Raw genomic sequence first — 24,700 nt, 5'->3', positions numbered from 1 at the left:
GTTACAACGTTCTGGACTAAATCTTTTTATTTTCTTTAATTTGAGCTTTCTTCATTAAATCATTCATTCATATGTGTGTTTGTGGCTGTTGTTGGCATTCCAGATAATAGAGTGAAAGAGACAGATACCCCCTGCACTTGTAATTCTAATCAAAGTCTATGCCACCAAAATATTGTTTTTACTTGGTGATAGCTACATTGAGAGTCATTGTATTAGTCTATTTTTGCATATGTTTGAACATTCTTTTTATTTTAAACGTTTTTATTTATTATTTTTGAGGAGAAAAAGAGAGCGCCCCCAAGCTCCAGCACACAGGCACAAGCAGGGGAGAGGCAGAGAAAGAGGAGGACAGAGGATCTGAAGCAGGCTCTGTGCTGACAGCAGAGAGCCAGCCAGATGAGGCTCCAACACACAAACTGGCCGGAGATCATGACATGAGCTGAAGTCAGTCACTTAAACAACTGAGCCATCCAGGTGCCCCTTGAACATTTTTATAATACAAAGTTAAACTAAAAGACACCCAAAGTGCTGAGAGTGTACCTTGTAAGTTCACCTCCGTTTGTTATCAGAATCTTTTGCTGAACAACAGCTGTCTTACCATTAGTCAGTCAGAAGGTCAATTAGGGATATTTATTTTATGGAAAACTTATGTAGAGTTTTCACTTCTTTAAAGTAAACGTACCACTACGTTCAGTTAATAGATTCTGTGGTTTAAATACCTTCACATCAATTGTTTCCTCCCTTCAAAAAGGATTCTACGCATCACATTTATATGATGTATTTATGCAACCACGGGGCTCTGGTCCGGACACCAGGATGTAGTGCTATCCTTACGTGTGCAAAGCCCTATGCCATCACCTGTTTACAGTGGTTGATCCTCCTGTGTATGGATGGACTGTGCCCAAACTGCTGATTCTACAGTCTCTCCATCTCTGGAGCCCAGCTGTCTTCAGGAGCTACAGCAGCAGGCTCCACACACATCCTTCCACCTGTTGTTCTTTCCCCACGACTATGTCACCTACTTCCTTGCATGTATCACTCATTTACGCCAGACTCGTTTGGCACTCATAGCGAAAACAATGTGCTGATGCGTCTAAATTAGTTTTCTCTCTTAGGAGATTCTCACTTATGATACTAATTTGCATCATAAATATTTTCTTTCTTGATTCCAAGAAAAACAAGAGCCCAGTCAGATCTGAATGATCACAAGTCCTCAATCACGGAGGTTCAAAATAATAAACTGTAATATACATAGTAGTCTTTCCATTCCAGCCTGATTAATTCCAAACTCCCCACAATCAGGGTAACTCTTCTCCTTGGAAGCATTCTGGAAAAAGTTTGCATGCCAAATGAGACATAGAACTGAATAATTGTCTCATAAAATATTAAAATTTGCTTAGAAAAAAGATTCTCTGGACATCTAATGTTTGCTGGCTGAAGCAAGGTTGTGTCCCAGCAAGCTTATCTGCTACTAATTACAATGCTTCTTCCTCCAGAACACATTTACTCGAAATATAAGTATTCCAAACATAATTACTCTTGGAAGGCTATTGCATGATAATGGTTGTGACAATCTGGGAATATTCCCAGTGGAATAGCTCCAGTTTGTTCATTGATCTATTAATAGTTCTGCATTTTTTTTTTTCATGTACAGATGTTCTTTGAAAACCTATGCTAGATGATTTTTCCTGCTCAGTAAGAATTTAAATCTTCAGTATTTTAATAATTTGGGTATTTCAATATCTTCTCCTTAGTCACAAATTTTAATTTTTCTTGTCATGAACCACTAAATTAATCATAACTTTAACAGGCAAAAAAATTACAGATAGGTATTACTTTTAATAAAAATTAAAACATGACCCACAGTTACAATTCTATATTTCTTCTTATTTGTCATCAATAGCAAGTGTTCTTTCTTTTTTTTATAGATAAGTAATATTCCATTATGTGAAACACAAAATCTTTATCCATTCATCTATGGATGGACACAGGTTGCTTCCATATCTTGGCTATTGTAAATAATGCTGCAATAAACATAGGGTGCATTTATCATTTTTAATTACTATTTTCATTTTTTTGGGTAAGTATCCAGTAGTGGAATTACTGGATCATATCATAATTCTATTTTTAATTTTTTGAGGAACCTCCACACTGTTTTCCACAGTGGCTGCAAGGGCTCCTTTTTCTCCATATCCTTGACAACACTTCTTATCTCTTGTGTTTTTGATTGTAGCCATTCTGAAAGGTATAAAGCAATATCTCATTGTGGTGCATGTGTATGTTTTTTTAAGTTTATTTATTTATTTTGAGAGAGAGAGAGCACCAGCAGGGGAGGAACAGAGAGAGAGACAGACAGAGGGAGAGAATCCCAAGCAGTTTCCACGCTATCAGTGCAGAGCCTACTCAGGGCTCGAACTCACAAACCGTGATATCATGACCTGAGCCAAAGTCAAGAGTCAGATCCTTAACTGACTGAGCCATCCAGGCACCCTCATTGTGTTTTAAATTTGCATTTCTCTGATGGTTAGTAATATTGAACATCTGTTTATGTATGTGTTGGCCATGTATATGCCTATGTGTTGGCTATTCCTCTGCCTATTTTTTAAATGGATTATTTGAGGGTTTTTTTGGTGTTGAGTTGTATAAGTTCTTTATATATCTTGGATATTAACCCCTTATCGGATATATGATTTGCCAATTTCTTCTCCCATTCAGTAAGTTGCCTTGCTGGTTTATTGATAGTTTCTTTCACTGTGCAAAAGCTTTTTATTTTGGTATAGTCACAATAGTTTAATTTTGCTTTTGTTTCCCTTGCCAGAGGAAACATATCTAGAAAAATGTTTCTATGGCCAATGTCAAAAAAATTACTGCCTGTGCTTGTTTTTCTTTCTTTCTTTCTTTCTTTCTTTCTTTCTTTCTTTCTTTCTTTCAGGAATTTCATGGTTTCAGGTATAACATTTAGGTCTTTAATCCATTTTGAGTTGTTTTTGTGTATGTTGTAAGAAAGTGGTTTAAGTTTCATACACATGCAGCTGTCGAATTTTCCCAACACCATTTGTGGAAGAGGCTGTCTTTTTCCCATTGCATTTTCTTGCCTCCTTTGTCATAGATTGACATAATTATTCATAATTATTCATAAAAGCATGGGTTTATTTCTGGACTCTCTGTTCCATTGATCTATATTTCCATTGATCTATATTGATCTATACGGTGCCAGAACCGTACTGTTTTGATTACTACAGATATGTAGTGTACCTTGAAATCTGGGATTGTGATATCTCCAGCTTTGTTCTGAGCATGACTTTTTTTATTGTCTCCTTACAGGCATTTAATATTTTTATTCTTAAAATATGAAATAAGTGGAGAAATGAAAATGGAATCTACTTGGACATAATTATTTCATTTTGAAAAATTTTAAAGGCTTCTAATGTTGTTAGACTTTTCCACATTTGTTAATATGTATTAATTTCTCTTTAGGCAATTGTCCATATCCTTTGATTTTTGTGCTTTGTGGAGTTTTCTTTCCCTATTTTTAATCTTAGGAAGTTTCCTCTTTGCAGAAATTTGATAAAAATTTACTTTAATTTTATGCTGCTTTTTATATTTTGAATTTTAAATTTAATTCTTAAATTCATTTGGTATATATTTAATGAAATGGTATAGTCCAAGTTATAAATAAAGATCCCTAAGCCCATGACTTTTCCCAGAATCATTTAATGAATAATTCTTTCCTTTTTTCTTTGACTTGGGACATTAACTTTATCATATATTTTAATTTTGTGTTAGTACTACTTAAAAATGTTTGTAACATATAATATTTTAATGTCTGTACAGGCTATATCTCTTTTCATGATTATTATTTTTAATTTTTTTAAAAAAATTTTTTTTTTCAACGTTTTTTATTGATTTTTGGGACAGAGAGAGACAGAGCATGAATGGGGGAGGGGCAGAGAGAGAGGGAGACACAGAATCGGAAACAGGCTCCAGGCTCCGAGCCATCAGCCCAGAGCCTGACGCGGGGCTCGAACTCACGGACCGCGAGATCGTGACCTGGCTGAAGTCGGACGCTTAACCGACTGCGCCACCCAGGCGCCCCGTATTATTTTTAATTTTTAAAAACTCACTTTATGTGTTCATTCATCTAAAAAATTTAAGATCAGGGACAACTGGGTGGCTCAGTCAGTTAAGCATCCCACTTCAGCTGAGGTCATGATCTCACAGTTTGTGAGTTCAGGCCCTGCATCGGGCTCTGTGCTGACAGCTCAGAGCCTGGAGCCTGCTTCAGATTCTGTGTCTCCCTCTCTCTCTGTCCCTCCCCCGCTTATACTCTGTGTCTCACTCTGTCTCTCAAAAAATGAATAAATGTTAAAAAAAAATTTTTAAATAAATAAAAAATTTAAGATCATTTTGAATACCTTAAAGAAATGGTTTTGAAATGTCAGTGAGCCTATAATTCAATTGGAGATGATTTGACACTTTTAAATTACTCAGTTTTCTTTTCCAGGGACATGGTATATTTTTAGTTTTTTCTTTACATAGGTCACAGAAGGTGACTATTGTGACTGAAATATCTTGTCTTTTACATTAGCTAGCCAGATATTGGCAGATATATAATGACAACATCTGTAATAGCCATATTTGTCTGTATAATAATATCTATCTCTTTCATTGTCTACCTTGATATTGGCATGTATATAATAATAATATAATAATATAATAATTCATTAGCCTTGGGGTTTACTAAGCAATTATCTTATTTAACTTTCAAAACAATCTGAGGAAGTGGCATTATGGTTTCCATTTTTGGACAAGGAAAATAGAGTTGAGTAACTTGCCTCAAATTGCAACTTCTGGGTGACAGAGCCAAGTGTGTGTGACCTCTGACTTCATAGTCTGCACTGTTAACCATACCACTTTACAATATAAAAACCATTAAATTTTCTATTTTTCACTTATATTCCGATTGACTGAACTTCAGGATTTAGAGAAAAGTACATTTGAATTACAAATTTCAAGTCAGCATTCTTTATTCCCTGTTGCAGACTCCTCAATAAATCCTCTATTGAATTTCAAAGAATACTCCGGAAACAACAACTCTCAAATGACTGTCAGTAGAATGTCAAAAGAAGATTAGAAAGGCTCTATTAATATTTTTGCATATATTATGTCCTAAGTACAAACTTTGCAATTTAAAAATTATGTCTCCCTCCTACCCTGGAATTTCTTGTGTAAAAAAGCTTCTGGACATGTCTAGAAACTCCTATTTAATATTTTTACACACTAGACAACCATTATAATGACATGATGTTAATATACCTACCATGCTCACAACAGGAAAAATAAGAGGAAGAGACAGATCATTTCCTCTCCAAAGGCCATTGAGAATTGTGTTCATGAGCTGGAGTTTCTCAGCACCACTCAACTGGCCACCTAACTAAAATGACCATGCAAAAATGACTGATAACATATCAAATAACATTTGTTGCTTGTGAACAACAACTATAACATTTCTTCAGGATGAAAAAAGGCTAAAAATCTGACCAGATCATATAATTTTCTCAGAAAAATGTACATTATCAAAGATAGTGTGCTGATAGTGTGGATCCTGCGTGGGATTCTCTACCTCCCTCTTTCTCTGCCTTTCTCTCTGTCTCTCTCAAAAATGAATAAATAAACTTTTTTTTTCCCAAAGATACTTCATGGAAGAGGAAGGAAAATGGCCAAGTCTTACAAGATTAAGTCACCCAGGATCTTGGCTATTCTGATGGTATCTGTCCATCATGGCTACAAGCATCACCCATCTTGTTTTGATACATCATGTTTGCATGACCATCCAAGTGGTAAAAAACAAAGAAACAAATCAAAACCAAAACACATTAAATTTTTGGTCCCTTTTCTTCACTGGGGCCACAGGCATGAATTATTTTCATTTAGATGATGAATTTCTTCTGCACAAAGTTCATTTGGACATGTGAGTATCTTGTCTAAAACTGAGGTTTTGTTGTGATTTTGAAGGGGTTCATCAGAATTCAGACTTGCAAAATATCTCCACGTGTAAGCAAACATACAAACACCATCTTCTTTTCTTTGTATTTTTGATCAGAGTAATATCAGGACTGGCAGGTATAAATTCAGAGGCCATAGCAAAGATGGTGAAACTAGAACTTTGTCCTTGATTTGCATTAGCTGTGAACCCTGTCTCTTCTTTCTTCATTTGGCTGTGTAGACCGTGTAAGTGCTTCTGAAAGGAAAATTCCAGCAATAACTGAAAAGCAGCTTCCATATGAAAAACTCTCTGGGAGACAGAATCCTCTCCAGTCTACTGCAAACACAATGAAAAGGGCCTAAATCACCAAGACAATGAGGGGGTTGATTCCACACCATAGGGCACAGTATCCTATGCTTAGAGTAACTGCTGTCCAAAATACTGCTATCAGTATGAGAAGCCTCTAACCTATCTTGAATATCAAACAATCAGTATAGTATGCTTAGAAGTGAATTGTGAAATTTGTAAGATGTAAAGCCTCAGTTTTGATAGCTGGGAATATTCCCGAAGCAACTATGGATTCTCCTAAACCAATACTTTTCAAACTGTACTGTGCATACAAATCACCTGTGATGAAGATTCTGGGGTCTGGAGTGAGACCTGAGATTCTGATTCTCGGCAATGCTGGTACTGTTTGTTCATTGACCCCACTTTGAGAAGCAAAACCTTGGCCCAAAAAAACAGAAAAAACACACAAAAAAAACACATCTCAGCTGACTTTTAGATAGCTCACTGGGAAGTCCACCATGGCTCCTTTAATATTTCAATACTCTACTTCTCCATTATACAGTAAAGAATTGGGGATGAGGTTTTGTAATTCCAAAGAACTTGTACATAGTCTAAGTCATTACAGCTTGCAACAAAACAAGCCCAGCAGAGAGGTCAGTAAAAAGGTGCTTCAAAAAGTAAAAAACCGGGGCGCCTGGGTGGCTCAGTCGGTTGAGCGTCCGACTTCGGCTCAGGTCATGATCTCGCGGTCTGTGAGTTCGAGCCCCTCGTCGGGCTCTGGGCTGATGGCTCAGAGCCTGGAGCCTGCTTCCGATTCTGTGTCTCCCTCTCTCTCTGCCCCTCCCCCATTCATGCTCCGTCTCTCTCTGTCTCAAAAATAAATAAACATTAAAAAAAAAAATTAAAAAAAAAAAGTAAAAAACCATCACATTTTGGAAACGTCATCCAAAAAATCTCAAATGGCCTTCATCAGTGCTTCTTGAAATGGTGGATATTTTTGAAGTGGCTTTTTCTCTGTAGTAGGCTGGCATGCCACCCTTTTGATGTTTAATTAACACTGAGTCCTTGACCACTGACTTTTGTAGAAAATCTTTGCTGGATGTTGCATGAAAGAATGTGCTCTTTTGAGACACTGGCAGAAATGTATTAAAGTAAAAGGCACAGCAACAGATGCTATGGTCATGACATTGAAGTACAAGTAAAACAGGTTTGCTGAAGGCACTGATAGTTGTGCCAGCATGTAGGCTACTATGCAGAGGCACCTTCTACGGTAACCATTTACTTTCTGACCGTATTCCACATTAACCACGCCATATGTGACAAGTTCTTCCTGTGGAGCTACTCAGCAGCCCGCATGGCCTGGGCTCCTTGATCAAGTAGGAACAACAAGATCATGTCTGGTTTCTGGGGACATGACCAGCGAGTGCACAATCAGGAAGTAGCAGCTTCAGGCAGAGTATGTCCTACTGGGAAAGGTCTCATTTGTGATCTCTGCAGTGGTCAGATTTTTATCTGGTTGCAATAAATACAAGAGGAAAAATGAATATGCATGCTCCTCATCCTATAGAAAAATCTAGATAAACAGGATCATAGTGGGGGACAAAATCCAGGAGCAGCTCAGTAAACTCTGTGGCTCGTCAAACTTTCCATTCTAGTGTACATTCAGAATTTATTCCTTTCTGAAAGTGGTGCCAGCTTCCTCTCTTCAGTTCCAACTTTTGCTTCTTCCAATTACCAGTGACTGTAAAGTCCAGCTTTCCTTCTTGGCCTCTTTGATTCTCCTTTATGCAGCTAAATATTGTTTTAAATTCTTTATTTGCATGTATAATACTTTACAGCAAACCCATGGTCATGACATTTTTTTAATGTTTTTTTCTACTGTAAAAATAATGGAGATAGGAAACTTAGAAAATGTAGAATTATAGATCCCCCCCCAAAAAACTGTCCATAATTCTTATCATTCAAAAAGAACCACTAATAACACTTTAATGTAACATTTTACATTTTCCAAATACTTAGCATTTAAGATTAGTTTGTTTTTATGAAAGCAATATCACCACTTGGAAGCCCTTTAAAATTATACAGATGTGTCTGTGTAAGACTCCTAGCCCCTTCTCTCACTTCCTATGCCAAGTCTCACTCCCCAGGCATAATAATTTTCATCAGATAATCATGCCCATTGGATATATTATTTTTGACCATTGAATATTTTTAAGGGAACTTTGTTTGTTCATTTGCTTGTGGTGGTTATTCTTTAACCTCAAAGAATACATTTTACTTCTATTTCTTGACTTACTGATTTTAGGCAGTATTCATCAACTTGTAATAAAAGATGAGGAAATTAGGACATTCCACCTCTGTTCTTCCTGATTTTTGTTATACTTTTTAAATTGTTGATGCTTGTAATGTTTATATTGTTTCATTGTTTTCATTTTAAAATGTAGCTCTTCTATGCTGTGTTTATAAATTGAGTTTGGAAATGTAAACCTAGGGGAATGAGAGAGAAAGAGAGGGACAGGGGCAGTACTTCTTTAATTAGTTATGCTGATGATATCCCCATCCTGAACTGACTTTTGCAAATGTTGCCTCTGAACTTGGAATTTCTCTGGGCCTCCTGTGGAAACAAGTCCTTTTATCTGTGAAGTTTAGGGTTATAGTGTTTCACTTCTCTATGTATTCCTTTAGTCTGATCCTATTTAGTTTCTATCTTCCAGAATTTTTTCAAACTTTTGGTCAATTGCTATCTCCATTTTATGACCCCTCTCTTAACCATATGTTCTTAATCTTTAAAAAAACTTTTTTTTTTTTTAAATTTACTTAATGGCTCTCCTATTATTTTACTGAGACTTCGAGAGGCCAGTGTCTAGACAGGTATGTGCAATTCACCACCTAGCAACAATTTCTCCTGTATATCCATTGCTTGGTTTCAGCCATCTTATTATGAGCCTTGATGTCTTGCTGATTGGATTATTAGACCTTAATAAAAACAAAGCCATAGGATCACATCAATACTTATTCAGATGCCAGGGACCTGGAGTTCCCTTTTCATCTTTGTGTCTATCTTCTGCTATACCCCCTACATCCTCTCATTGTTTCTTCTGTTAGATCCATTCTTTTTTTTTTTTTTTTCCTTAGAGTGAAAGAGAGAGCGAGCTCCAGTGAGGGAGAGGGATGGGGTGGGGGGAGGGAAGAATCTTAAGCAGGCTACACACTCAGCATGGAGCCTGATGTGGAGCTCCAAGTCCACAATGCTGGGATCATGACCTGAGCCAAAATCAAGAGTCAGATGCTCAACCAGCTGAGCCACCCAGGTACCCTTTGCTAGATCCATTCTTGCCCTAACCACCTACTTATGTGGTTCCCATAAACCCACTCTGCAAAAACCAACGAGAAATTGAGCAGTAATTATGGCCCCCCTCCTGCTCAAAATTTCATTCATTAATATTTTTTTAAGCATATTTTTAGTGCCTACTCTGTGCTGGGCCTATTCTAGGTACTAGGCATACAGCAGAGAATGAAACAGATGAACTCTCATCCTTGCAGTGCTTATATTCTGGAAGGCAGGGACATGTTATATCCTGTAGAATTACAGTCATCCACACAAACTAGCAAACACTAGAAGCATAAAACGTGTAATGTTGCCAACTTAATAAACACATCATCAAAACTCCTAGCTGTCTTCTAACAAATTCCTAGGTAGTTAGAATCACTCTGGTCTACAGATCAGTGGACATTTAAGAATGATAATAATAATCACATTTAAAGGAACAGATGTTATAATTCAATTCTTAAAATTTTAAAACAATACTGACATCCTATACTAGAGTAATGGTTAAGTAAATTATGACATATCTGTAAAGTGGAAAGATGAGACTATCATAAATGATATTAAAGAAGACTTTAAGATAGATGACCAAATTGTTACTATTAAGCAAATAATCATGATATAAAATTATAAATATAGTTTTATGTTAATTGGCTGTCTCAGCTTAGTGGATTAATAAAAATAGTGTCATTCCCCGCCCCCCCCCCCATCATTGCTTTCAACTGTGCTGTATTGAATTCCAGATTAACATCTTGGACAAATTCCATAAAATTCTGGTTACTTTCAGGTTTTGAAGTGTAGTGCAGTTTCAAAACTTCAGTCTTAGGGGCATGTGGGTGGCTCAGTCCATTAAGCGCCCAGCTCTTGATTTCGGTTGAGGTCATGATTTCACAGTCGTGAGATTGAGCTCCATGTCAGGCTCTTCACTGACAGGACAGAGCCTGCTTAGGATTTTCTCTCTCTCCTCACTCTCTCCTCTCCTCTCCTGTCTCCTCCCCTGCCCCCCCTGCTTGTGCTCTTTCTCTCTCTCTCCCAAAATAAACTTAAAAAAGAAACCTTCGGTCTCATTTCTGATTCAATCTCTTTTCTTTCCCTCCTGTAACAGAAGCTAGAACTCTGGACGTGACGGAAGTAGGGGAGATGATACTACTGGCTCTGGTGGGGGGATGGGGAAGTCATCCACCTTTATATGTGAATGGTCCACAGGTCAAGCTGGGGAGGCATCACTGGCCTCACTCTGGTTCAGCATGTTCGTATCTGAGACCAGTGTCTCAGAAGACAAGATGGTCTCTAAGCATATGAAGTGTACCTCCCTTGGCATAATGCTCAGCTTTACCCAGTTCTTTTCTGCTGTTGTGAGGAAGAGAGGGACAAACTGGACTTCCAGGTTGAGCAGGAGTTCACTCTCTCAGCTTCCTCTCTGGGTTGTATGTTTACCACCCCGTAGCCTCCTAGGGCAACCCTGTGCTCATCTGCCTTCCTCTAAATCTTCACTCCTTTTATGGAATCATGAAACCCAGACATCCGTGCTATGGCCTTTAAGATCATGAAGAACCAGACTGGGGCCAGGAGCCCTCATCTTCTCAGATAGACTGTCTTTAAACCCTATTTGTAGTGGTTTTTCAATTCCCACCTTTAGAAATTTCTAGAGTAGAAATGGACATTACTTTTTTATGGATGCCCCCATGAACAATGGAAAAATCTCCTAAAAATCTCACATGCTTTATTCCAATGGCAGCACAAAGCTACAAAACAGCTACAACAAAGGAGCAGACACAAGTCAGGAATCTAGATGCCAGTCTCTCCTTCTTCAAGGCACCTTATGGGTGTCTATGAATTCTTTTCTGGGAGTTCCTCCCCTAACCCCTACCCACTAGGCCATTTCTTTGGTGAGGTGAAGGTGAAGAGAAGAGTTTTCTAGGGTCGTGGTTGATGGTAGAAAGGCTGGTTATATACTTTTTAATAAGCCCCAGTAGAATGTTTTGAGTCCTAATTATTTATGGCTTTTAAGAGCATGACCTCAGCTTTAGACAGTAGCCACAACTCTAGGGTAACAGGAAAAATCCCATGCAAGATTCCATTTCGCAGAAAGTGGAGAGGGACATTTTCAAATTTAGTAATTTTTTACTTGAATATTTGTATTGTTTAATATGTGTTAGGTAAAACAAAAATCTTAATTCATTCAACTACTATGATTTTCCTAAATATTGTGGGTTATGTCATACTGTTCGAGTCTACCTGGCTTCTGTTCCCATTTATTAACTTAGTGTTATAGACTAGACCAAGGCACATGAAATTGCTACGCTGTTCTCCCCACCTTGCTGCCTGATCCAGATACCATGACCTTGACCCCACTTTTGTCCTGTCACTAAGAGCAGGCAATTGGTCACTATCCCTTGATGAGAAGAAATGGAGTTCAGTGATGCCAAACAAGAGAAATGGGACCATGCTTCCGGCTATCTCATTTCCAACCAGAGCCTGCATATCCAGGTGCCTTGGTCTTGTCTCGGGATCCAATATGGTGAATCACAAGGTTATTAATACTCAGTCACAGTCTAGACTTGCCACAGATCCCACTTTCCCTCTTGAGTGTTCAGGAAGGGCAGCTGGTGCATCAGCTTCACTAAACTCTAATGGCAGAGTGTGATCCATCACTACTTTCTGCCTATGTCAATTCACTAAAATTTCTTTTATCAGCAATAGCAACAATTTTAAATTGCAATATTTTTTAAATTGTGGTAAAACACACATATATATGCAAAAAATTTACTGTTTTAACTATTTTTTAAATTTAATTTTGAGAGAGAGAGTGTGTGTGTGTGCACTAGTGCACAAGTGGGGGAGAAGGGGCAGAAGGAGAGAGAGAAAGAGAGAGAGAATCTTAGGAATCTGACTTGGGGCTCAATTTCATGACCATGAGATCATGCTGAGCCAAAATTGAGTTGGATGCCCCTGTTTCAACCATCTTTAAGCATACAATTCAGTGGTATTAAGTATATTCAAAGTGTTGTATAACCATCACCATTATCCATTTCCAGAATGTTTTCATCATCCCAAACAGAATTTCTGTATCCATTAGACAATAACTTCCATTCTGTCCTCTCTCCAGTTCCTAGATACCTCCACTTTCTGTCTCTGGGAGTCTGTGTATCCTTGATATTTTATATAATATTAATGTTTTTCCCAAGGCTTACTCACCTCTGGGTATACTGATCATTGAATGTCCAGACTTTTTGGGGAAATATGTATGTATGTATGTATGTATTTATTTATTTATTTATTTTGAGAGAGAAAGCATGCACGAGGAGGTGGAGAGAGAGAGAGAGAGAGAGAAAGAATTCCAAGCAAGCTCCACGCTGTCAGCACGGTGCCTGATGTGGGACTCTATCTCATGCACGAACCATGAGATCACGACCTGAGCTGACATCAAGAGCCAGATGCTTAACCTCCTGAGCCACTCAAGGACCCCAGAGTGTCCAGATTTTTGAATCAGGAAAGTAAGAGAGGGTACAGCTAACTTAAGAAAAGTTTACAAGTGCATGCCTCCCCCATGCATGAAAGTGAGGCAGGATCCTGGCTGTAACTACAGCACAACTGTAGAGAACTGAGTTTCCTAGAACTGCTGACTTCCTGATTTTTGCTCTTTGTTTGTATTGACTACATCGTATTTTTAATATAAAGAAACTATGTCACTGGAAAGTCAGTGTTATTTATAAACAGAAGAAACGATGAGCACTGATAGAATTTAAACATGGTTATTACATTATAGCTAGAAACTATTGCATGCGGTTTGTGTGTAAAAAGCTAGCTCTTGTTTTTTGTAAAAAATACGATTAAGAAGTATTAGCAAGGTACTAAAGACTACCAGCAGACTGAGATTTTTTCCCCTAAGTTAAAAAGATTCAAAGCCATTGATATCAATAGATTATATCAATAGACTACTAAAGTGATTTCAAGGACCACTAGTGTCAAATGGTCAGTATTACGGGCAGCACTACTTTGTGAACATTTTACCCTTTTTGTCATGTTTCCCTAGTGTTATGTAGGTCCTTCACCCTTACTTAGCCTAATAAAAATTACCTATATGCATGTAGTGAGAAGGAACATCAAATAATATGTTTTATAATTTCTTTTCCTCTGGAATCATATTTCTAAAATTGTTTTCCTATTGACTTAATTATCAAGAAAAAAATTTTCAGGTGCTGAGATCAAAGATTATTTGAACTTACCAAGGCATAAAAGGTTAAAAAAAAAAAAAAGGAAAGAAAGAAAAAGCATGTTAATTCCTCTTTAATAATTCAAGATTTCAGTGATCTGAAAGTATGGGGGGGGGGGGAAATCACCTGAGTAATAAAGCATGCATCATTTGAATGGATTAAAGTTCAAATCACTGCAAAGCGGCTTATTTTTCATCCATCACCATGGATACAAAAGGACAGCTGAAGTGCAGGCATCTGACATCACAAGCATGCCCAAACATGCCCAGGAGGAGAGCTGAGCCAGTGCCACAAAGGACAAGAAAAGCAGTGAAGGGAGGGGAGAAAGAGGCAGAAGGAAAGGGTCATTGTTAAGACGATGAAACAGAAGTTCAGTTGGGAGGATTAAATACGGGGAGGCTCAAGGCCATCTGAGAAGCTTGGAGACCAGCAGTTGTTTATACCGACCTTTTAATACCTTCTTAGCCAGAAATAGAAACAGAGGGGACTGAAAGAGAAGGTATATCAGATAATTCCCTTCTCAAACAGCAGTTTCGATAATTTCTTTTATGTTCTTCTTATGTTTAGCCTTTAATTTAACTAATGTTCTAAAGCTTTGACCTGCCTGGCTCACTTATTATTAAAAATCAATCCCCCAAGTTATTGAAGACTCCAAATAACAGCTTGAAAGACAGTGGAATCAAGTACCCACAGGACAATAGAAAGTGGTAAATATTGAGAAAAATTACTATTTTGGGGTATTAAGTTCTTTTTCGTAAGAAAGAAATAAGTTTTACTTTATTTTAATTTTTTTATTAACTTAAAATTGTGTTTCCTATCAAAAGGCACTCCATCTATTCTCTGCTGAATAGCAGGTAAGGACCTGAACTCAGGAATACTGGATTCTGAGGTGTGCTGGTAAAAGGTTTGTTTAAACAACCAGTTCTCTGGGGAAAGCCCGGATTTGTAGCACTTGCTGACTTCTGTGGTGTAAATATTTTCACCATGGCTGATTTCCAGCTACCAACATGGTGTCAACTGGCTTGCAAAATTTCTAAAGATGTAACAATTGGGTCTTATGACTGAGTGCCAGCTAGCTCTAGCATACCAGGGACTGGGTTCTGTACCAGCTCTGAAGCCAGCTTGTGGTGAGATTTTGAGCACCTCACTGGGCCTTGGCTTCCTCACCAGATGAAGGGGTTGGAACTGGGTTAAAACTCTAATTGTTAACATTCTGCATCAGTTTGCCCTGTGGTTTGAGAGAGGATTACAGGGGCTGCTTTTGGAAGGGGGTGTTTGAGAGATGCTGAACTGTTAGGGTTCTATCTCCTCACATCCACTTCAACTTTGCAGGCCCATTCTGACTCTTTCACAGAGTATTTTAGATTTCTATGTAAGGTACGTACTATTTGAAGAGAAGCTTTTATTACTAAGGGAAAAAAAATCAGAAAGCCATTTGAATAATTGATCTCAAAGACCCCCTTCCATTTATGAAAATCGATGATACTATGAAACTTAAAATGTGAGTCAAACACCAAGATAATGATGTCTGTGGATAGTACTGGACTTTTCTCTTTCTTGGTTAAATCTTGAACTAATACTGGTTGAAAGAGTCAACAATGCCTGAGTGGAATTATATCCGTGGAATCATAAGTTTTTTTTTTTTTTTTTTTTTTTTTTTAATAAGGAGGATCTTAGAGATGACTTCCTCCAAGTGTTTTCAAATATGCCCGAAGGGTTCATCAGAGCCCCCTCAAAAAACGCCTCTGTGTATCTGCATGAGTGTGCATGAACACATTAAACATACTGGAACCTACTTGTGGCCCCTCCCCTTCCCACTGCCATGCCCCCTTCAACAGAGAAGCGGCCCATATGCTTCCTGTTTTTGAAATGTTGGGCTTCCATACAAGATGTCTTTTGAGGACATCCTCCTGGGGGGAGGAGGAAGAAGTAAAGACAACTGATTAATGCCAGTTGCTTTGTTTAACAGGCCAGAAACCAAGCTTTAAAGAAAAGGAATACCTTGTCACTATCCCACAACCAGTAACAGGCAGAGTCATGTCTAGAATTCAGGTCTCTAGGTTTCCAGACCAATATTTCCCTTTTCAGAAGCTGGCTACCTGGCAACGGTACTTCCCATTATATGTCTCTGTGTAAATAATCTAATCCTATGTTGTCCCAATAGGGTAGTCACAACCCACATGTGACTATTGAGTACATGAAGTGTGGCTAGTCTGAATTGAGATGTGTTCTAACGGTAAAATACACACTGTCAAATTCTTAGTAATAAACAATAGTGTGAAATAGTTCATTGATAATTTAAAAATAGATTACATGTTGAAATGATAATACTTTAGATATGTTAAATAAAATATATGATAAATTTCATTTTTTAAAACTTATAAGGTGACTACTAGACAATTTAAAAATAAATATGTGGCTTGTGTTATGTTTCTATCAGACAAATCTGATTTAACCTAGGGTCAAATTTCCACACCTATTAAAAGTAGAAAATATCTGCCCTTCTAATTTCTCAGGGTTGTTTTAAAATCCAATGAAGTAATCTTTGTGAAAGTGCTCTGCAAAATGCTACTCAAATATAAGATCATACTTTGAGGCATTTTAATCTTTCTTGGCCACCTATTGTGTTAATGTTTCCCTGGAAGGCAGTAAAAATTTTGTGGACTTTTTTCTTTGCTGTTGTTTATATGTTTTGGGGGGGTGGAGGTGGGGGAGGAGGTAGATAATAGTGTAGGTTACAAATGTTATAATGAACACATTAAATTTTTTTTTTAACGTTTATTTATTTTTGAGACAGAGAGAGACGCAGCATGAACGGGGGAGGGGCAGAGAGAGAGGGAAACACAGAATCGGAAGCAGGCTCCAGGCTCTGAGCCATCAGCCCAGAGCCGGACGCGGGGCTCGAACTCGCGGACCGCGAGATCGTGACCTGAGCCAAAGTCGGACGCTTAACCGACTGAGCCACCCAGGTGCCCCTATAATGAACACATTAATTCTGTCTTATTTATATTCTGCGTGTGTGCTGAGCCCATCTACTCATTAGCCTCAGCGTAGAGCCATATAGATTGCAGATGCTTCTTACATGCAGTGAGAATCTCAGTTTGAGTGACAGACCTCAGAACCCTCCTGAGAAAGAACTTTTCCAAAGGGAAGAGTCAAGCATGGCTAACCTGATCAAGAGCTGTCAAAGAAGGTAGTGTCTGACTATAGCACAGTGACCTGTTCAAATCTATACCAGGCCAGCTCCCTACTGTGTTTGTGCCATAATGCAGGAGATATGAAAACACTTCCACTAACTTATATAAAACATCTGGACATAACAAATGTCACAGTTCAGAATGCTATAACAAAAGTACCATAGCATAGCCTGGGTGGGTTAAACAACAGAAATTTATTTCTCACAGTTTGGGAGACTAGAAAGTCCAAGATCAAGTTGTCAGCAGATCTGGTGTCTGGTGAGGACCCAATTCCTGGTTTGCAGACGGCTGACTCATTGTATCCTCACATGTCATTTATAAGAATAAAGGATACTAATCCCATTCATAAGGGCCTCATCCTCATGATGTAATTATCACCCAAAGACCCCCATCTCCTAATATCTCACATTGGGGGTTTGATTTCAACAAACACACTTTGGGGGGGGGCACAAACATTTAGTCTATAACAGCAAGTAACACCTCACTAGGATCCATCTAGCAGAAAGTAACACACAGGGAAGGGGGCATTTCACTTTCACCTCTAAAGCTTGGTTCTAGAACTCTAGATCAGTCACGATACTGTCAGGAAACCACACTAGATTTGTTTATTTGTATTTATTTATTTTAAATATTTATTTTTTTTGAGAGAGAGAACAGGTGTGTGTGTTCACGGGAAGGTGCAGACAGAGAGAGGGGGACAGAGGATCCGAAACCACACTAGGTTTCTTTGTTTATTTTATTTTATTTTATTTTATTTTATTTTATTTTATTTATTTTATTATTTTATTTATTTTATTTTATTTTTTAAATTTTAATTTAATTTTTTATTTTTTTAAATTTACATCCAAATTAGTTAGCATATAGTGTAACAATGAGTTCAGGAGTAGATTCCTTAGTGCCCTTACCCATTTAGCCCATCCCCCTCCCACAACCCCTCCAGTAACCCTCAGTTTGTTCTCCATATTTATGAGTCTTTTCTGTTTTGTCCCTCTCCCTGTTTTTATATTATTTTTGTTTCCCTTCCCTTATGTTCCTCTGTTTTGTCTCTTAATGTCCTCATATGAGTGTAATCATATGATATTTGTCTTTCTCTGACTAATTTCACTTAGCATAATACCTTCCAGTTCCATATATGTAGTTGTAAATGGCAAGATTTCATTCTTCTTGATTGCCAACTAATACTCCATTTTATATATATATACCACATCTTCTTTATCCATTCATCCATCAATGGACATTAGGGCTCTTTCCATACTTGGCTATTGTCGATAGCACTGCTATAAACATTGGGGTCCATGTGTCCCTTCAAAACAGCACACCTGTATCCTATCCTTTGGGCAAATACCTAGTAGTGCAATTGCTGGGTCATAGGGTAGTTCTAATTTTAGTTTTTTGAGGAAATTCCATACTGTTTTCCAGAGTGGCTGCAGCAGCTTGCATTCCCACCAACAATGTAAAAGAGATGCTCTTTCTCTGCATCCTCGCCAACATCTGTTGTTGCCTGAGTTGTTAATGTTAGCCATTGTGACAGGTGTCAGGTGGTATCTCATTGTGGTTTTGATTTATATTTCCCTGATGATGAGTGAAGTTGAGCATTGTTTCATGTGTCAGTTGGCCATCTGGATGTCTTCTTTGGAGAAATGTCTATTCATGTCTTTTGCCCATTTCTTTCCTGGATTATTTGTTTTCTGGGTGTTGAGTTGGATAAGTTCTTTATAGATTTTGGATACTAACACTTTATCTGATGTGTCATTTGCAAATATCTTCTCCCATTCCATCGGTTGCCATTTAGTTTTGGTGATTGTTTCCTTCACAGTGCAGAAGCCTTTTATTTTGATGAGGTCCCTATAGTTCATTTTCACTTTGTTTCCCTTGTTTCTGGAGACGTGTTGAGTAAGAAGTTGCTGCAGCCAAGATCAAAGAGGTTTTTGCCTGCTTTCTCCTCAAGGATTTTGATGGCTTTCTGTCTTACATTGAGGCCTTTCATCCATTTTGAGTTTTTGTGTATGGTGTAAGAAAGTGGTCCAGGTTCATTCTTCTGTATGTTGCTGTCCAGTTTTCCCAGTACCACTTGCTGAAGAGACTGTCTTTATCCCATTGGATATTCTTTCCTGTTTTGTCAAAGATTAGTTGGCCATATGTTTCTGGGTTCTCTATTCTGTTCCATTGATCTGAGTGTCTGTTCTTGTGCCCGTACCATGTCGTCTTGATGATTACAGCTTTGTAGTTCAGCTTGAAGTCTGGGATTGTGATACCTCCTGCTTTGGTTTTCTTTTTCAAGATTGGTTTGGCTATTTGGGGTCTTTTCTAGTTCCATACAAATTTTATGAGTATTTGTTATAGCTCTGTGAAGAATGCTGGTGTTATTTTGATAGGGATTGCATTAAATATGTAGATTGCTTTGGGTAGTATTGACATTTTAACAATATTTGTTCCTCCTATCTAGGAACATGGAATCTTTTTTGATTTTTTTGTGTCTTCTTCAATTTCTTTCATAAGCTTTCTATAGTTTTCAGTGTATAGATTTTTCACCTCTTTGGTTAGATTTATTCCTAGGTATTTTATGGTTTTTGCTGCAACTGTAAATGAGATCGATTCCTTGATTTCTCTTTCTTTTGCTTCATTGTTGGTGTATAGAAATGCAACTGATTTCTGTGTGTTGATTTTATATCCTGCAATTTTGCTGAATTCATGAATCAATTCTAGCAGTTTTTTTGTGGAATCTTTTGGGTTTCCCATATAGAGTATCATGTCATCTGCAAAGAGTAAAAGTTTGACCTCCTCCTGGCCTATTTGGATGCCTTTTATTTCTATGTGTTGTCTGATTGCAGAGGCTAAGACTTCCAATACTATGTTGAATAACAGTGGCAAGAATGGACATCCCTGTCTTGTTCCTGACCTTAGGGGGAAAGTTGTCAGTTTTTCCCCATTGAGGATGATATTAGTGTTGGGTAGCTCATGTATGGCTTTTATGATCTTAAGGTATGTTCCTTCTATCCCTACTTTCTTGAGGGTTTTTATCAAGAAAGGATGCTGTATTCTGTCAAATGCTTTCTCTGCATCTATTGAGAGGATCATATGGTTCTTGTCCTTTCTTTTATTGATGTGATGAATCATTTTGTGTTGTGGATATTGAACCAGCCCTTCATCCCAGGTATAAATCCGACTTGGTCGTGGCGAATAATTTTTTTAATGTATTGTTGGATCCAGCTGGCTAATATTTTGTTGAGGAATTTTGCATCCATGTTCATCAAGGAAATTGGTCTATAGTTCTCCTTTTTAGTGGGGTCTCTGTCTGGTTTTGGAATCAAGGTAATGCTGGCTTCATAGAAAGAGTTTAGAAGTTTTCCTTCCATTTTTATTTTTTGGAAAAGCCTCAAAAGAATAGCTGTTAACTCTTCCTTAAATGTTTGGTAGAATTCCCCTGGAAAACCATCTGGCCCTGGACTCTTGTTTTTTGGCAGAGTTTTGATTACTAATTTGATTTTCTTACTGGTTATGGGTCTGTTCAAATTTTCTATTTCTTCCTGTTTCAGTTTTGGTAGTGTATATATTTCTAGGAATTTGTCCATTTCTTCCAGATTGCCCATTTTATTGGCAGATAATTGCTTATAATATTCTCTTATTATTGTTTTTATTTCTGTTGTGTTGGTTGTGATCTCTCCTCTTTCATTCTTGATTTTATTTATTTGAGTCCTTTCCTTTTTCTTCTTGATCAAACTTGCTAGTGGTTTATCAATTTTGTTAATTCTTTCAAAGAACCAGCTTCTGGTTTCATTGATCTGTTCTACTGTTTTGTTTGTTTTTCTGTTTGTTTCGATAGCATTAATTTCTGCTCTAATCTTTATTATTTCCTGCCTTCTGCTGGTTTTGGGTTTTATTTGCTGTTCTTTTTCCAGTTCCTTAAGGCGTAAGGTTAGGTTGTGTATCTGAGATCTTTCTTCCTTCTTTAGGAAAGCCTGGATTGCTATATAATTTCTTCTTATGACTGCCTTTGCTGTGTCCCAGAGGTGTTGGGTTGTGGTGTTATCATTTTCATTGGCTTCCATATACTTTTTAGTTTCCTCTTTGACTTCTTGGTTGGCCCATTAATTCTTTAGTAGGATGTTCTTCAGTCTCCAAGTATCTGTTACCTTTCCAAATTTTTTCTTGTGGTTGATTTTGAGTTTCATAGTGTTGTGGTCTGAAAATATGCACGGTATGATCTTGATCTTTTTGTACTTACTTAGGGCTGATTTGTGTCCCAGTATATGGTCTATTCTGGAGAATGTTCCATGTGCACTGGAGAAGAATGTGTATTGGTCTGCTTTAGGATGAAATATTCTGATATATCTGTTAAGTCCGTCTGGTCCAGTGTGTCATTCAAAGCCATTGCTTCCTTGTTGATTTTTTGATTAGATGATCTGTCCATTGTTGTGAGTGGGGTGTTCAAGTCTCGTACTATTATGGTATTACTGTGAATGAGTTTCTTTATGTTTGCAATTAATTCATTTATATATTTGGGTGCTCTCACATTTGGTGCATAAATGTTTATAATTGTTAGGTCTTCTTGGTGGATAGACCCCTTGATTATGGTATAATGCCCTTCTGCATCTCTTGATACAGTCTTTATTTTAAAGTCTAGATTGTCTGATATAAGTATGGCTACTTTGGCTTTCTTTTGTCATGATAGTTGGTTCTCCATCCCCTTATTTTCAATCTGAAGGTGTCTTTAGGTCTAAAGTGGGTCTCTTGTAAACAGCATATAGATGGGTCTTGTTTTCTTATCCATTCTGTTACCCTATGTCTTTTGATTGGAGCATTGAGTCCATTGACATTTAGACTGAGTACTGAAAGATATGAATTTATTGCCATTATGATGCTTGTAGAGTTGGAGTTTCTGGTGGTGTTCTCCGGTGCTTTCTAATCTTTGTTGGTTTTGGTATGTATGTATGGATGGATGGATGTATTTATATTTTCATCTTTTCTCCCCTCAATAAGTCCCCCTTAAAATTTCTTGCAGGGCTGGTTTAGTGGTCACAAACTCCTTTAATTGTTGTTTGTCTGGGAAACTTTTTATCTCTCCTTCTATTTTGAATGACAGACTGGCTAGATAAAGAATTCTTGCCTGCATATTTTTTCTGATTCAGCACACTGAATATATCCTGCCACTCCTTTCTGGCCTGCCAAGTTTCTGTGGATAGGTCTGCTGCAAACCTGATCTGTCTTCCCTGGTAGGTTAGGGACTTTTTTCCCTTGCTGCTTTGATGATTCTCTCCTTGCCTGAGTATTTTGTGAATTTGACTATGATATGCCTTGTTGATGGTTGGTTTTTGTTGAATCTAATGGGGGTCCTCTGTGCTTCCTGGATTTTGATATCTGTGTCTTTCCCCAGGTTAGGAAAGTTTTCTGCTATGATTTGCTCACATAACCCTTCTACCCCTATTTCTCTCTCTTCCTCTTCTGAGACCTCTATGATTCTGATGTTGTTCCTTTTCAATGAGTCACTGATTTCTCTAATTCTTAAATCGTGCTCTTTTGCCTTAATCTCCCTCTTTTTTTCTGCTTCATTATTCTCCATAAGTTTGTCCTCTATATTCCTGATTCTCTGTTCTGTCTCATCCATTTTTGCTGCTGCTGTATCCATCTGTGATGGCAGCCCAGTTAGAGCAATTTTTATTTCATCCTGACTAGTTTTTACTTCTTTTATCTTCGCAGAAATGGATTCTAATCTATTTTCGACTCCAGCTAGTATTCTTATCGTGATTCTAAATTCTGGTTTAGACATCTTGCTTGTATCTGTGTTGGTTAAATCCCTGGCTGTCGTTTCTTTGTGCCCTTTATTTTGGGGTTAGTTCCTTCATTTTGTCATTTTGAAGGGAGAAAAGGAATTAATGAGGTGGAAAAATTAAAATTAAAAAAAACTTAAAAATATTAAAATTAAAAATTAACACACACACACACACACACACACACACAAATCTAATAAATGATGCTAGATCCTAGGTGTGTTTTGGTCTGGGTATTGAAAGTGGTTTATAGATTGGAGAAAAAAAGGGGGGAAAAAGGAAATTGTTTGAGAATTTGAAAAAATGAATACACTGAAGTAGACTAAAATGAAACGATGGAAGTAAAATGGAATTTGAAAAAAAATTTACACAAAAATAAAGAATATAGTAGAAAAAAATTAAAGAAAAATAATTTTAATAAAAATTAAAAATAAAAATGAATTTTTTCTCTTTCTGTCTTCAAGAAAAAGAAATGAAAAAGAGAAAAAAGAAAAAAATGAAATTGTTTGAAAATTTGAAAATGTGAATACACTGAAGTTGACCAAAATAAAATGATGGAAGTAAAATAGAATTTGAAAAAATTTACACAAAAATAAAAAATGTAGTAAAAAAATTAAACAAAAATATTTTTAATAAAAATTGAAAATAAAAATGAATTTTTTTTCTCTTTCTGTATTCAAGGAAAAGAAGTGAAAAAGAGAAAAAAAAGAAAGAAAATTGAATAGATGGACCTGCTAACAGAATGAAATAGGACTGAAAGTACTTCGTTTTCCCCTAGAAGTCAGTCTATGTAGTTCTTTATAGTCCATAAATTAAGCAGGTGGTGAGACTTGTGTTCTCGAAGAGTGAGGTCAGCCCAGTTGGGTGTGGCTTAGTGTAACAGCTCCATTCTCCACTAGATGGCACTGCTAGCCTACTGGGGTGGATTGTTGTGGCACTTGTAGGTGCGTATGCGCATGTGAGGGAGTGGTGTCACCCACTTACCCAGTGTCTAGTATCAGAACTGTGTTCTCCTTGATCAGCAATCACAGACTGGTCCTCTGTCTTCAGCTTTTGTCCTCTGCCCACTTTTTCACTGTCTGTGACCAAGCCCCAGGCAGTACCTCTCTCCCGAGTTTTGTCTCAGATGCAGGTGTTTCCCCCGGCCCCTTCTGAAGGACTGCAGCTTTGACCTGTTCTGCCCCTCTGTGGGAGGGTCTCACCTGGGCTGCACCCAGGAACGCTTGCTGGACCCTGCTGCTGCCAGTGCCCTGAGACTACAGCCAGGTGCCAGCCTGCCCCAGAAAAAGTTTGCCAGATAGTGTAGCAGCAGCTTTTCAGGGATTATGGAAAATTAAAACACACATCTGGCACCAGGCTTCACCCTTAACGACCTTATTCCAGTACCAGCAAATGTGGCAGTTCTCTGGGGTCGGCTGGGACCAGGTGGCCTCAACAGTCTCTACCAAATGCCCTTCCAGCAGTGGAACTGCTTTTCCCTGTGTGGCCCGAGAACCTCCCGGACCCCACTCTGCTCCTGGGGATTCTCCCTTCCAACCAGAGCACCACCAGGTATCGAGCTGCAGAGTTGCAGACTCTGTGCTCTCCTTGTTTACAGTCTTAATAGAATTTAAACCCTTTCTCCTTTCTTTCTCCCTTTTTAGTTTAGTCCCTGTTTCCAATTTTCCACTTTCTCTCCAGCTGCTTTTCAGGAGGGGGGCTTTTCCCATATTCTCCCCCCAGTCTCCGTCCTCTCTCCACAAAAGCACCTCCCTTCCCGCTGTGGCTTCTTGCTCCCCACGTTCACCTTTCTACGCCGCGTACCTGCTGAATTCTGTGGTTCAGGTTGTGCAGATTGTTGTGTTAATCCTCCAATCAGTTTTCTAGGTGTGCAGGATGGTTGTGTTGGTCTGGCTGTATTTCATGGACGCGAGACACAC

The 24,700-nt window shown here is 38.0% G+C and overlaps 1 protein-coding gene across 1 annotated transcript in view; it reads left to right on the top strand.

The window, feature by feature from the left end:
- The first annotated feature begins 14,111 nt into the window (after positions 1 to 14,111).
- LCA5 (lebercilin LCA5) overlaps positions 14,112 to 24,700 on the top strand; it is a 96,500-nt gene continuing 85,911 nt past the window's right edge. The window contains exon 1 of the mRNA XM_049653922.1: positions 14,112 to 14,523. The gene's annotated coding sequence lies outside the window, so the exon portion shown is untranslated. The remainder of the gene's footprint in view (positions 14,524 to 24,700) is intronic.

This window comes from Panthera uncia (assembly GCF_023721935.1).
Source record: "Panthera uncia isolate 11264 chromosome B2 unlocalized genomic scaffold, Puncia_PCG_1.0 HiC_scaffold_24, whole genome shotgun sequence".
Lineage (NCBI taxonomy): Eukaryota > Metazoa > Chordata > Mammalia > Carnivora > Felidae > Panthera > Panthera uncia.
Note: the sequence above shows the minus strand (reverse complement) of the source record. Positions and strands in the feature narration are given on the sequence as shown.